General features: G+C 38.8%; 1 long non-coding RNA gene across 1 annotated transcript in view; it reads right to left on the bottom strand.

The window, feature by feature from the left end:
- LOC139363505 (uncharacterized) overlaps positions 1-14,758 on the bottom strand; it is a 189,738-nt gene that overhangs the window by 86,210 nt on the left and 88,770 nt on the right. The gene's annotated exons all lie outside the window — the stretch shown is intronic.

The following is a 14,758-nucleotide window of genomic DNA, read 5'->3' as shown; positions in this document are numbered from 1 at the left end:
ATTATGCTACAGGAGGGGTCCGGGTCTGCTGATACTAAAATAAATGCAGGGTTTAGCAATGACTCTCCTCACAACAATGACTCCTCTTTATTTTAAATATTGTCTCAGCCAGTTCTTTCTTGCACAAGTCCTTTTAGTTAATATCATTGATGACACTTATTCTCATGGGCATTCATCAAAAGTTGATGGAACCCCTACTAAGCACAAGGCACTGTGCTAAGCCCTGAGACTAGAAAACAGGCAATTACACTACAATGTGTAAGTGCTACGGAGGTCAAGAGGAAGTAAAGTGACCCAATCTGAGGGACAGCCCAGTGTGATGGCCTGGAAGGGATGATCTTGAGCACCACGTAACCTGGAAGGATCCTTAACCTGGTACAATCCTTCATCTCTCTCTAATATTTTCTATCCAGGCATTTCATGAATTGCCTCCTGGCTAAAAGTGACTGCATAAATTACTTTTAAGTGTTTTATGTCTAGACAAACCCAAGGGTAAAGAGGGCAAAAGGTAGCATTGCTTTACAAACAAGACCCTATATCCCATGGTTTCCATGCCTCAACACAATGGGTCACACGAAGAAAGACTACCACATGAGGACTTCAACTGTAGTTGTTTACCATCCTAATGAACCAAATAACTGAAGCTGATTAAACTCTTCTTAAGAAATAATCACTTGCTATAAGAAACTTCCACAGGAAACCTGAACTTTTTTATTACACCTGGAAGATCAAGGTAGAAGGAAGAGATCTGGGGAGTTGGAAGGCAGTAGTAATGTCTCTCATCCTAGTGATTTACAACAATCACCACATATGTGGCATCCAAATGACAAAAGCTAGAAAGACTCTCAGGAGAATATTTCACATTGACAGTGAAGAGCCCCAAATCCAGGGAAACCAGCTGTTCTAAGTAAAATCAGCTCTCAATAAACAATAGCTCATAGCCCTTTACAACCACTTTATGGATAGGTGTTATCCCATTTTACAGATGAGGAAATTAAGGTTTAAAGAGATAAAGCTACTTGAACAAGATCATCCCAAGTCACCTTTCAACTGGTTTCAAAGCCTGACAACAGACACAACAATACTGTCTCATGTCCGGAGTTTATTTACGTCAGACACACAGCTTCCAAAATGGAATGACACCTAAGACTATCCGAGGCTCTGAAGCCTTAACTATAATGTAATATTATATAAAATTAAGGGATTTCTTGAAATAAATTATCCTCTATGGAAGGGGTTGGCAAACTACTGCTCACAGTCCAAATCCTGTCCTCTGCCTGTGTTTTCAAATGAAATGTCATTGAATATGCTCATTCATTTGTGTATTATCTGTGGTTACTTTCAAGCCACAATGGCAAGAATAAATTGATGCAACAGAAACCATAGGTCTTGCAAAGCTGAAATTATCCACTACCTGACCCTGTACGGAATAGTTTAAAAGTGTTACTATAAAATGAGTTTATCTGTCTATATATTATACTCACTCAATACTTTACAATACTTCAAATACTAACCCTGAAGCTACTTGCAACTTCCAAATGTATCTTCCAAATAATGAAAGACTCAAGTCTACTTCTTGCAGTTTTAGGCGTAAGTATATTTTATCTCATTCATATCTATTTTAGGTGAACTTAGTACAATTCTCTTAGCTAAAACATTGTATTCTCCAAGCATCCTGGATAGTAAAAATCTTAAGGTGATGGTACTCTACAATCTCTAGTCTTTAACTCAAATTGCTACAGTTAAAAGTTACATACTAGTTATGAAGTTAACACATTTATTCATATTTAAACATGGTTTATGTTTTCTTTTGTTTTCCAATCTGCCACCTATACAATTTGATTTCTGTTGCTTGCTATGGCTCTACAGTAAGTATTGTATTTCTCCTTCTTAGCTTCAAAGATAGATAGCCCTTGCGTTCTCCTGTATCTGAAATGTCAACCAGTTAGTAAAACGCACTTATTCTTTCTCTTTCCAATACCATCTATTTTTCTTTTCCTACGATTCATTTATATTAGCTTACCAATATTATTTCTCTCATCTAGAAACAAAATTTTCTCTTAACCAAATTTGCTTTCTATTGTCCCATTTCATAGGATCTCCATGAAGCAAAACTTCTTCAGCAATTTCTTCAATTTCTCTTCTCTCATACCCTTTCAAACTCTTCCAATCTGGCCTCCACTCCTCACCCGCACTCCAACCATTGTACTAAAACTGTTCTCAAGAAGGATACCAGCGACCTTGTTGCAAAATTCATATTCGACTCTCAGTCCTCATACCACCTGACTTGCCACCAGCAGCATCTGAGGTACTTGTTTGCTGTATTCTTCCTCATGCGCTTTCTTCCTTGGGCTTCCAAGATACCACTCTATACCACACACTGGTGTGATCTCTGTTTTGTCAGGGTTCACATTTAGAACTGTGCCTGGCACATGGTAGGTGCTCAGTAAATAACTGTTTAAGAAACTTGAGACTTCTGTTGCATTGCAAAATAAATTCACACCACTGCTATCAAGATACTATTAGAAGTTGTTTGAAAGCTTGTTAGCAAAATATGCTTATGTTACAGCCAGATGATCACATTTCAATACAAAAATACTAAGTACTTTTAGCACAATAGCCATCTTTTATCAATATGTTATATATATAAAACATATATATATATGTTATCTTCACTTAAGATACTTTATATATATATAGTATAGTATATATATAGTTTCTTCACTTAAGATACTTTGGAAGCCATAGTCTTTATCCCAGTATTCTTTTCTTTTTCTTTTAATCTTTATTTCTTCTAAAAAAAAAAAATGGGATACCAGGGCTAAATGTGCAGGTTTGTTACGTAGGTATACGTGTGCCATGGTGGTTTGCTGCAGCTATTGACCCATCCTCTAAGTTCCTTCCCCTCACCTCCCATCCCACAACAGGCCCTGCTCTGTGTCATTCCCCTCTCTGTCTCCGTGTGTTCTCAGTGTTCAACTCTCACTTATGGGTGAGAACATGCAATGTTTGGTTTTCTGTTTCTGTGTTAGTTTGCTGAGGATGATGGCATCCAGCTTCATCCATGTCTCTGCAAAGGACATGATATCCTTCCTTTTTATGGCTGCATAGTATTCCATGGCATATATGCACCACATTTTCTTTATTCAGTCTATCATTGATGGTCATTTGGGTTGGTTCCAAGTCTTTGCTATTGTAAATAGAGCTGCAATCAACATACATGTGCATGTGTCTTTATAGTACAATGATTTATATTGATTTGGGTATATACCCAGTAATGGGATTGCTGGGCCAAATGGTGTTTCTGGTTCTAGATCCTTGAGGAATCGCCATGCTGTCTTCCACAATAGTTGAACTAATTTATATTCCCACCAACAGTGTAAAAGCATTCCTATATCTCTACAGCCTCACTAGCATCTATTGTTTCCTGACTTTTTAATAATTGCCAATCTGACTGGTGTGAGATGGTATCTCATTGTGGTTTTTATTTGCATTTCTCTGATGATCAGCGATGTTGACTTTTTTTCATGTTTGTTGGTTGCATCAATGTCTTCTTTTGAGAAGTGTCTGTTCACATCCTTTGCCCACTTTTTGATGAGGTGGTTTGTCTTTTTCTTGTAAATATGTTTAGGTTCCTTATAAATTCTGGATATTAGCCCTTTGTCAGATGGATAGATTGCAAAAATTTTCTCCCATTCTGTAGGTTGCCTGTTTACTCTGATGATAGTTTTGTTGTTGTTGTTTTGTTTTTCCTGGCAGAAGCTTTTTAGTTTAATTGGATCCCATTTGTCAATTTTGGCTTTTGTTGCAATTGCTTTTGGCATTTTTCTCCTGAAGTCTTTGCCCATGCCTTTGTCCTGAATGGTATCGCCTCTGTTTTCTTCTAGAGTTTTTATGGTTTGGATTAAAGACTTAAGTCTTTAATCCATCCTGAATTAACTTTTGTATAAGGCGTAAGGAAGGGGTCCAGTTTCAGTTTTCTGCATATGACTCAGTATTCTACTGAAAATGCCATCCATCCATGTTTGAGAAAGTTACAGATTTGGGGAGGTCACTGATTTGAAATCATGGCCTGACATTTTTCTTCTTTACTTAACATTGGATAGAAGTTGTAAGAAGACCTGGAGAATATATCAGTGATGGAGTTGCTGATAAATACAGCTATATTAGTAAAGCCCTCTAAGAAGAGAGTCAAGGATTAGAATGACATGTTAACTAGAGTGGAATTCCTTTTGGCCAAATAAGATGTGGCATCTTTGTCAGATAATCCTTCTGAACCACTTCCCACTCCATTAAACAGAGAATATACTCATTGCTGGTACCCAATAATACTTTGGAATTGTATTTAATTGAGTTGAATTGAAAACCACCAAAGAAACAAAAGACCTGGTACATTTCAACTGAGTTGCGTTTGATTTAAGAAGTAATTTTACTTGGTATAGCTTTCCCAAATCAAAACACTATCTATAGCAAGGAGAAATTAAGAATCTAGACTCACAAGGTTATTCAGGACAATCCTGGAGAAAACTGAAAGTGATTGATCTTACTCAGCATCTGCACGTTTTATGAGAAGAAAGGCACGTACCACGAGAGGCCTGTAAACATTGTGTGAGAACGAAGCTGGGAGTGTGATGTGCAGCGCTTCCTCTGGGTGCATGACATGCCATCAAGACAAATGGCATCTGAGCCACTCACTTGGCTCAAGTCTAAGATTATTAATGAATTTCCGTCCTGTTCTTTCTTTATAGGCTTTAATGACCCAGCGAGATTTCACTGTTTAATATTTAAACAAATGTTTTTATCCTGAGACAATGAGTCTCTGTTGAGACTGGATAGAACTGTTAATATTTTCCAGTATGGCTGACTGCCATTCCTGCTGGAGTAAATGGCATAAGCTGATTTCTAGAAATGCTTGAAAATAAAAGCTCGCCTTTTGGTGACACGTGAATGGAAAGCTTTAGTGGCACACACAGCAGAAGAGGTGTGTGTGGTCTGCTCCGCAGGGTGAGTTCCACTATTGTTCTGACCCTTCTAGCAGAACACAATGATTTGGTTGGCATAGCTGGTGTTGGCTAACCAGACTGGCTTGATTTCATGTGCTTCTGCTGCTTGGTGTTGACTCTTACCAATTTATCAAAAGTGACTTTTAACAAACCCCTTCTTAATTATCCATCGTCAAAGGCAGTTGGGTAATGGACTTACCATTTGAGATCCAATGTCACTCATTGGTAAAATGGGCTTTGATGAACTCTAGAGGTAAACTTATTTAGAGTGAGAGCATGATTTCACATGAAATAGGACATTTCTCAAAGTATACTTTGACCTAGTTAGGCAGCAGTTACACATTCATTTCCCTCCAACTTGGGTGTTCTGTTTAGATTAGACACTAATCAAAGCTAACTTTATGGAATATTCACAATTTTCTATGGACCTGAAAAATTTGTGATGAACTCCTTTGAAAGAGATCTTTGACTCCACCTCTAAGGAAATATTATCCTACATGGTATTGTGTGTGGATTGGCACCACTAGCCAGGTGGATTCTTAGGCTCCCAAACCTGAAAAATATGGAGGTATTAAATTCTTCTTGTCTCCAACACGTTTTGATTAGTTTCTTTCCTGAGAGATAGTGTCCAGCATAAAGGTCAGCAATTGGAAAGGACAAGGTAAAACATCAAAAGTTGGACGACAGCAACAACGAAAGGACCAATATGAATTTTAAGGAAAACACCTTATTGATTTTTATTGTTTTAATTTGCTTTTCTTTTTTTTTTTTTTTTTTTTCTTTTTGATGGAGTCTCACTCTGTCACCCAGGCTGGAGTACAGTGTTGCAGTCTTGGCTCACTGCAACCTCCGTCTCCCTGGTTCAAGCAATTCTTCTGTCTCAGCCTCCTGAGTGGCTGGGATTACATACTTATCTTCTTTAAGAATGATTTATATGCATATGGAATGTAAAAAAATAAAATTCTTTGTAAGATTAGCATGTATAAATTTTAAAGCTTTCAGAACATAATGTCCAATAAATAAAAAGAGTGATTCCTCCAACCCCAAAACTGTAGGATATGCATTAAAGAACGTACTTTCTGGGAAAGGTGTGAACTGGTATGGATTCATTCACATTCTCTCACCTAGTTCTCTGAGATTTAAGATCTCAGTATGGCTGCCTCATGCCAGGAATCCAAGCTGCCTGGCCATGGGAGGAAATGTTTCCTCTTAAATCTGTCAGATCAGAAGGATTACTGTGGGCATCGGTGAAAAACAACTTCCTAGCATTCTCACCCACCTACCTTCACCAATGAGATTGACTCATTAGATACAAGTTGGAACCCAGAAATATGGATTATTAATAAAATGATCATATCAGGAAACAGTGTGAAATACTTCTCTGGGATACAGAACTCTAAAATCATGACCTCATCAACTGAAGACATACCAGTTTTATGGCTTAATGTATTTACAGGAAATGAACAAGCAAAACTAGAGAAAAGCTAAGATGTTAAAAGCACCTATAAAGAATAATATGTTGTAGAAGAAAAGATAAGACAGTTAAGTATGACAATATAATGTCAGCAATGTGGTGACTGGAAACTTAACATACGTGAAGAGAGATAGAGAGGAGAGAGCCAGAAACATTTGCTTGCATTCTTGTATCTGCTTTGAATGTGTTTTGGGCTTATGCCCAAAATCAAGGTCTCTCATTCTCATTACAGTGCCCTGCTCGACGGCCCTGTCTCTTTTATGTACGTAGTATTAGATCTCTAGAAGCTAATTAGCAGTGCTTGGGGTTTCGTTTTTATGTATTTATTTAAAAGTGGAAAGCATTAAGAAAAAATAAGTAGTAGGAGGAAATGCGTTGATGTAATAGCTACCATTTATTGAGCATTCAGCTATGCACCTCTCATTGTCCACATATTATTTCTTTATTGGTGTTCACAACAACTCTCTGTGATAGGTTTTTTTATTACAGTTTTATTGATAAGAAAACAGAAACTCAGAGAAGTGGCTTATCTAAGGTCCAATTGCCTGCAGGTGACAGCTGCAATTTAACCCCAGCTGTGTCTCTTTCTAGTACACGCTATGTAAGTGAGACGGCAAAGCCATGGATCATGAAGCAAGAAGCTTAATTCATTTCCTCGGTTGTCTGATGACTCATTGTGTGGCATTAGACCAGTGTTTAGATTCCTTCGTGCCTTTGTTGTCATATCTTCCAGTTTGCAGACAACCTGCCTGTTAACCGGTTTTGACCAGCCCCCAATATAACATGAGTTGAGGTAAATACAGGACTTCTATTTGAGTTCTAAATCTGGTGTGAAAATGAGAGGAACATTTCAGAAATCTTTTAGTTGCTGTCAAAATGGCAGCAGTCATTCACAGGTTAGGGAACCCATTAAAATAGTCAAGAGCACCATCTGCCTAACTGGGAACTGTTTGATAAGCTGCTGTCACTTTTTGACTCTGTCTCATGCTTGTCAACCTGCTAAATGCTGACAAAAGCGGCAGAGTGGACCTACCATCTAAAACAAAGCATTCTGTTTCAGCTGGCAAAATGTCTCCTAGACACTTGCCTAGAAGTAACCGGCTCTTGAATGAGTTACTGTTTTTATTAAATATTTTGTGGAGTTGATTCATCCTCTTGGATTTAAGAGACACAAACATAACACAGTGTGCTTCTCCTATGCAGAAGCTGTTTGCATTCTATGTAAGAAGTCCCCAGTGAATCTCAGCAAATCAGTGATATTTGTATAGACTTGAAGAGGTTTCAGAAATCTTTGAAAGAGTTAAAAATAAGCACATTCAGGCATGCTCTCTGGTGTCAAGGAGCGTTCTTTGCAAGAGGGAGCTGGGGAATACGAAAAGGAACATGAAATTAACGTTGAGAAAACAGATGTCCATAGCCAAAGGGACTAGCAGTGCAATTCCTGAGTAAGAAAGCTATGTGCAAAGGAGTCCAGGAAAGAAATGTGATAACATTGGGAAATGATATCTGCTGGGTAGGTCCTAGGTCTGTAGGGGTTTCATTTTTTCAGTAACAAGTCAGTAATGGCACCAAGAACAAATATGAGTTCATTATGTTAATGGATGACCCCAGGTTGACCCAGAGAAAATTAAAATTCAGAATGATTTTATTCAATGTGGGGAGAAACTTAGTGAAGATTTTAAGGACATGTTCCAGGCAACACATACAGAAAATAACATGGCTGGAGAAAATCCTTTGGGATTTACAGCAAACTTCACGCTCCCCTAGGTCACTGATGCTCAGCTATGGTACTGTTTCCAAAGATCGTACATGTGTGATGTACAATGTTTAACTGGAGAGGAAGCATATGGTGGGCTCCCTTTACTTTATCGGTAAAACAAATGGAAGAAGAAGATAGAAGGGAATTACAGAACTAGAGACTAGAGTCAATCAAGAGGATGAGATTGATGATAGTAAGAATTATTGAACATCAAAAATGTATGGTTAGGAATGTAATGATCATTCCTGAAAGTCTTTGAAAATGCAAAATGTTTTGTCTTGGTAGATTAGCTTGGATGCCATTGTGGCATCCAAGATTTAGATGATTCTTAAGGACACATGTAGCTTAACGTTTCTGTGGGCTCTGGGAGAGGAGACTCCATGCCCTGTTTGAAAGCTCCTGGGGCCCTCTTCTCTCCTCCTGGACACAGACGGCAATCAGGATGACACAGGTTCAGGTTGTGCTGGCTTTTCACCTCTCTATGGTAACTGACTCTGAAGTTGGGGCAGACCACTGTTTCTTCCTTTTCTATCCCCCAAAATGGAACTGAATGAGTTTATTTTTCTCCTTCTCTGAACTAATTCTGATTTAGCAGACTGAGAGGAAGACAGAAAGAAACGGGGAAAGATAGAAGCAAAAGTAGAGGCAGTGCCAAGGAGGTGGCTGGGGACTTGAGCCTCGTTTTCATCTCCACTGCCACATCTTCTTAAGTGGTCCTCAAACTCAACTAAGTACTATCTGGGCTGTGGAAATGTAGCTTTAAGACAGATTCCCCAGACCACAAACCCATTTCGATTTGCTACCCTAAAACTCTGGAAACTCTGGACCTGTCAGTTCTTTCACATCATCAAAAAAGTATTCATTCCTTGTTTACAGAATCAAAGGCACCCTGAGCTGGAAGAGACCTTAGAGTTAGCACATTCAGTCTAACAACTTCATTTTACAAATGGGCAACTGAGGCCAGGCACAGTGGCTCACACCTATAATCCCAGCACTTTGGTACTGAGGTGAGCACAGTCAACGTGGCGAAACTCCATCTCTACTAAAAATACAGAAATGAGCCAATCATGATGGTGTGCACCTGTAGTCCCAGCTACTCAGGAGGCTGAGGCAGGAGAATCGCTTGAACCCAGGAGACAGAGGTTACAGTGAGCCAAGATTGCGCCACTGCACTCCAGTCTGGGTGACAAAGTGACACTCCATCTCAAAAAAAAGGGCAACTGAGGCCCAGAGCAGATCAATGACTAGACCAAAATTACTCTGCCCCAGTGCAACAGAGCTAGGTTTACCATCAAGAATACTGACTCCAGGTGGGCAAGACATGTGCCCATTTTTTTTCCTGCTGCTTCTTCAGGATTTAGCACGATGCCAGGCACATAGTAGGCACTCAGTAAATATCTGTTGAATGAACAAATAATCCATGATTTCTAACATCCCTTCCACTGCTCTTGCTGCTCCAGTACATGTTTTAACTCTCCAGAAACAACAACAACAATAATCGGAGGACCAATTTAGCTCATTTCACCCAACCTCAAGCCCTGAAATGACCTAATATTTTATCTTGGAATGTTCCACTGTGTTTCCAAAAATTCCTAGTATGCAGTGGTGTGGTTTGACTTAATTCTGTTTTCACAAAATGAGCTTGGCTGCATGAGTCCTTCACAAAAGCCCTATTGTGATCCTGTGACTCAACTTTTGCCAATGAAGAAGCATCATCTTGTATTTCTAATTTTGAGCATTTTTTATTCCCGGGCTTTCCCTCTAATCTTTCTTAAAAATTTCCTCCATCACAGTAAGGGAACTCTTTTGCCTTGGTTGGTAGTAAAAGTAGGCTGAGAATACTGTGGGCCATATGTAGGTAAATCTCACTGTGTATAAATTCTCATACAAGGGAATATGATTTCAAATCATAAATTGCAAGTGAGGTCAATTCCTTGCAGTACTGAAGGATTCATCATAAGATTTCTGTAAGTGTTGGTTTTGGATATACATGTGGTTCAGTTTACATCTTCTTAGAAATATAACTATTGTGCAATTGGGGTAACACTTCTGAGACAACCATGAAGTAAGCAAAAATCCAACTGGTAAGGCATGTTTTAGGAGTGACTCAGGGGTCCGGAGTCTGACTTCCAAAGCCTTCTCAAGCATGTAGACTCTTTCAAGCCCTGCAGGCCAGGAAAAGCCTAAAATTACTCCTGCTTACAATTTATTTACTTCATGTTCCACAGTCAGTTAAATCCAGAGATGGGGATGGATTGGGGATTCATGAAGGAAGAATGGGGGGAAAAAAAAAACCATTTTATTTTATACTGGAATGTCAAATGCCCTCATCCTAGATAGACTTGACAGACACATAACAAAACAGTAACATTTCGATACTAAGATATTCACATTCATTATATTTCTAATTGAATAACATAAGGATACACATAAAAAATAAGATTGATACATTAAAAGTATATGAGAAAACATATAGGGATATAAAACCAAAGAGAGAAGCTAATAGAACAATGTACACCATAATATATGTTGTTATGGGAGACATTGAGGTGACCCCTAGCTTTCTGGCAGTCAAAGAGAAAAAGGAAAAACTGACCCATTACGCAATTCACTGTCTTCCTCAGGCTTTTTATTTGTTTATTTTTTTAATGCTCAAGAAAGTGTACCAGAAAGAAATGTGTCTTGTAAGTCCTCATAAAGAGGGTACTGGGTAAGTAATAAGTAACAACCCTAAGGACATCCTTACTATAGACCAGTGATTTAGTTTGAGTATATGTCCCTGCCAAATCTCATGTTGAATTATAACACCCAGTGTTGGAGGTGGGGTCCTGGTAGGAGGTGATTGGATCATGGGAGCCAATTTCTCAAGAATGGTATAACACCATCCCCTTGGTGCTGTCTTTGTGATTGTTAGTGAGTTTTCATGAGATCTAGTTGCTTAAAAGTGTGTAGCACCTCCCCGCATTCTTCTCTCTTGCTCCTCCATTCACCATGTGACGTGCTTTCTCCCTCTTCACCTTTCACCGTGATTGTAAGCTTCCTGAGGACTCCCTAGAAGCTGAACATATACCTGCATCATGATTCCTGTAAAGCCTGCAGAACTGTGAGCCAATTAAATCTGTTTTTTTTTTTAATAAATTACCCAGTCTCAAGTTTTTCTTTACAGCCATGCAAGAATGGCCTAATACAACCAGTGTTTCTCAAACTTTAGCAAGCATTGGAATCAACTGGAGTCTTACTAAAGCACAGATTGTCAATGCCACCCCCAAAGTTTCTGGTGCAGTAAGTCTGGGGTGGGACCCTTGCATTTGTATTTTTAACATACTCCCAGGCAAATGCTGTTGCTGCTGCTTCGCTCCAGGGACCACACTTCAACAACCATAGCTGTAGACGCAAGGCCCACTTTCTCAGGTCCTCTTCTCAAAGCATCCTTTCATATTGACTGATGACAATGTAGTAATTACAACCAAGCAGTTCCATGGAATTAGGTCCAGCCCACAGTAGGGGGTACTCATGTGGAGAGGGAATGGCCCCACCATTTCTCATTCAGTATATTCACTATATCGTTCCTAAATGCAATCCATCCCCATTGGCTTATTCATTGTGTTTCCCAACACACTTACAGATTGCTTCCTCATGCATCAAATTCCTCTGCAGCCCAGTCCAGAAGGAACTCTACCTATTAAAACCCAGCCATCCCTCATCAGCAATCACAAAAACAACCTTTTCTTATTGGTGACTGCTTTTTAAATGCCAACAGAGTTCTGCACCTATATTACTTGTTACTTAAATGATCTTCTTTTATTATTCACCTATTATTTATCTCTTTAAAAGTAGGATATCTTGTATTTCCAACCACGGTTCAAACTCTATGAGCTATGTATAATATATCCCCATATCTCTAAAGCACACAATATAGTGCTTTGAATAAAATGAACACTGAATTATTCGAGAGCTAAACAAACACTTAAGAAAAAAGCTGTAAAAAATAAGTGAAATGGCAACTCATACCAACAAAAGAGATTACCTTATCACCATCATAAAATATCTGCTTTCCCATAAAGATGGGCTGTTTTAAAATAACTGCTTTGCCATAAAGCTGGGCTGTTTTAGGTTAACTACGTGTTATTGAGAAAAAAGGTGTATACAAAAAAATATGGTTTTACTAGCTATCTAACCAAATGTATGATACAGTTATTGTCTTTGAATTCAACTTTTTCCCATATTTTAAAGCTGAATGCATTCCCTGATTCAATGAATGTTTACCGAGAATTTGCTATATGTAAAGTAATTGGAAAGCAAAGAGTACATCCTTAAGGAGTTCACACCACAACAGAGAGGACAGACACATAAACCCATAAATGCAACCCATGCAAGACTAAAAATTCGTGTAAGCCATGCTGGGAAACCAGAAAAGAGTAGTCAGGTTAGAGATGGCAGGAGAGGGACTTAGAAGCTTATCTATTCAAGGTGGCACAACACATATTGGGGGTGGCATTGTTTGAAAAACAGGTACTGTTAGGAATTGGTATGTCTTGTACTGTAACAGGTAACAACAAGCAAACTAATCCATTAATCCTCAGTCTACTGTGAGCAAGGGAAGCATGAAGAATCAGAGGACTAGCTGACACACACGGTGATATGTTTTGAAAAGAACCAGAAAGGATTTCTGGCTGAAGATCCCACCACCAATTGCCACGGTCCCTGACATTTCACCATTAATAAGTCATTCCTAGATATCTTAAAGACTCTCTGGTATTCGAAGGACTTCAAGTAAAATGCCATTTCTCCTAAAACAGAGTCTCTTAACCTTGGTGGCATGACTGACACTTTGGGTTGGATAACTTTTTGTCGTGGGACTTCTTTCATATGTTACAGGATTTAGGAGCATCCCTAGCCTCTATCCACTATATGCCAGTAGCAGCCTGCCCCTAAGTCACAACAACTAAAAATGTCTCCAGACATTTTCAAATGTCCTCTGGGAGGTAAAATTGCCCCCCACTGATAACCATTTTCCTAGGAGATATTACACCTTAGACTGGTGTCAGCGGTGGTTCTGTTGTGTGATCAAAGAATAGCTCAACTCTCTCTAGAGAGACAGTCCCTCCCTCACTCCATGCAGCTAAAGGAAGAGTGACATGGCACTGAAGAATCAAGATGACAACTGCCCAGCCACTCTTATCTGCTATACTAGGTCAGGCTCTCAATGAAGTGACATGCGTCATGGATAGGTGACCATCACATCCAACTGAAATTTAGGAATCAAACTATCTGAACACAGGAAAGATTTGGGAGGGGGAGTGGAGGTGAAGTAGAGTATTTCAAATAAAAACTACCCAATTGTACACAAACTTGAGGAAGAGTGGTCAAATTAAATCTTTTTACTTTAGGTATATCATACAGCAAAAAGGGACTTGATTCCTTATTTATTGGTTGACTAATCATCTGTAAAGCACATAGTTACTTTGACATGTTATTAATAATTATAAAATAGTAATATCCTTTATACATATATCATGTTTTGTAACTCTTAAAATGCTTTTCACATAGTGCCCTTTTAAAAAATTGGCAATATATTCCCATATTTCAAAAATCAAAACAATCCCAAAAGGGAAATAGTGAACAGTCTTATTCCCAGCCTTGCTACAACCTTCCCCTCCCCATTACAGATAAATATTTTAGTTTCTTCAGCATCCTTTCAGAATTTCTTTATGAAAATATAAGAATATACAAATACACATTCATGTTTTCCTATTTCTTACACAAAAGGTATTATGTTATCCTTGCATTGTTTCCAGTAATTTACTACTGCAGGCAAGGCTGCAGTAATTAGCATTAGCCATGTGTCATGTCAAATGTGTAATCACTGCCTATCTACCTATTTATTTATTTACTTATTTGTTTATTTTTAGAAACAGAGTCGCACTGTGTCACCCATGGTGGAGTGCAGTAGCACAGTCATGGCTCACAGTAGCAGGATCACGGTTCACTGCTGCAGCCTCAAATTCCTGGGCTCAAAGGATCCTCTTCCCTTAGCCTCATGAATAACTGAGATTACTGGCATGTGCCACCATCCCCAGCCTCACTGTCTTTATCTAATCCTCACATCACATCAATCCTATTAGATAAGCAGGAAAAAGGATCATTCCTGCCTTTACAAATGTAATTATTTTATTTGTGTGTGTCAAAAAAAGACACCTACAAAATATACCATATTAATCATTTTTACATGTACAGTTCAGTAGTGTTAAGTATACTTTCATTGGAGTGCTATCAGGGAAAATGGCAGATAGGAGGCAGCACTAACTTGCATCTCTCTCTCTCAGATGGACAGAACAGTGTGTGGGTGAACTTTTGCTCCAAGAAGTACTGCAGGAACATACCAGGGAAACCAAAAGAATTAACAGACCCTTTGAAAGAAGCAGCTTGCTGCTGCAAACTCTTGAGACAGCCAAAAAATTGCAAGTGCCCAAAGTGTGAGGGGGGAAAATTCACCTCTGAACACACATCCTCACTGGGGAA

Source organism: Macaca nemestrina, chromosome 5, assembly GCF_043159975.1.
Source record: "Macaca nemestrina isolate mMacNem1 chromosome 5, mMacNem.hap1, whole genome shotgun sequence".
NCBI classification, from domain to species: domain Eukaryota; kingdom Metazoa; phylum Chordata; class Mammalia; order Primates; family Cercopithecidae; genus Macaca; species Macaca nemestrina.
The sequence above is the reverse complement of the archived record's forward strand: the minus strand, read 5'-3'. Positions and strand labels throughout refer to the sequence as shown.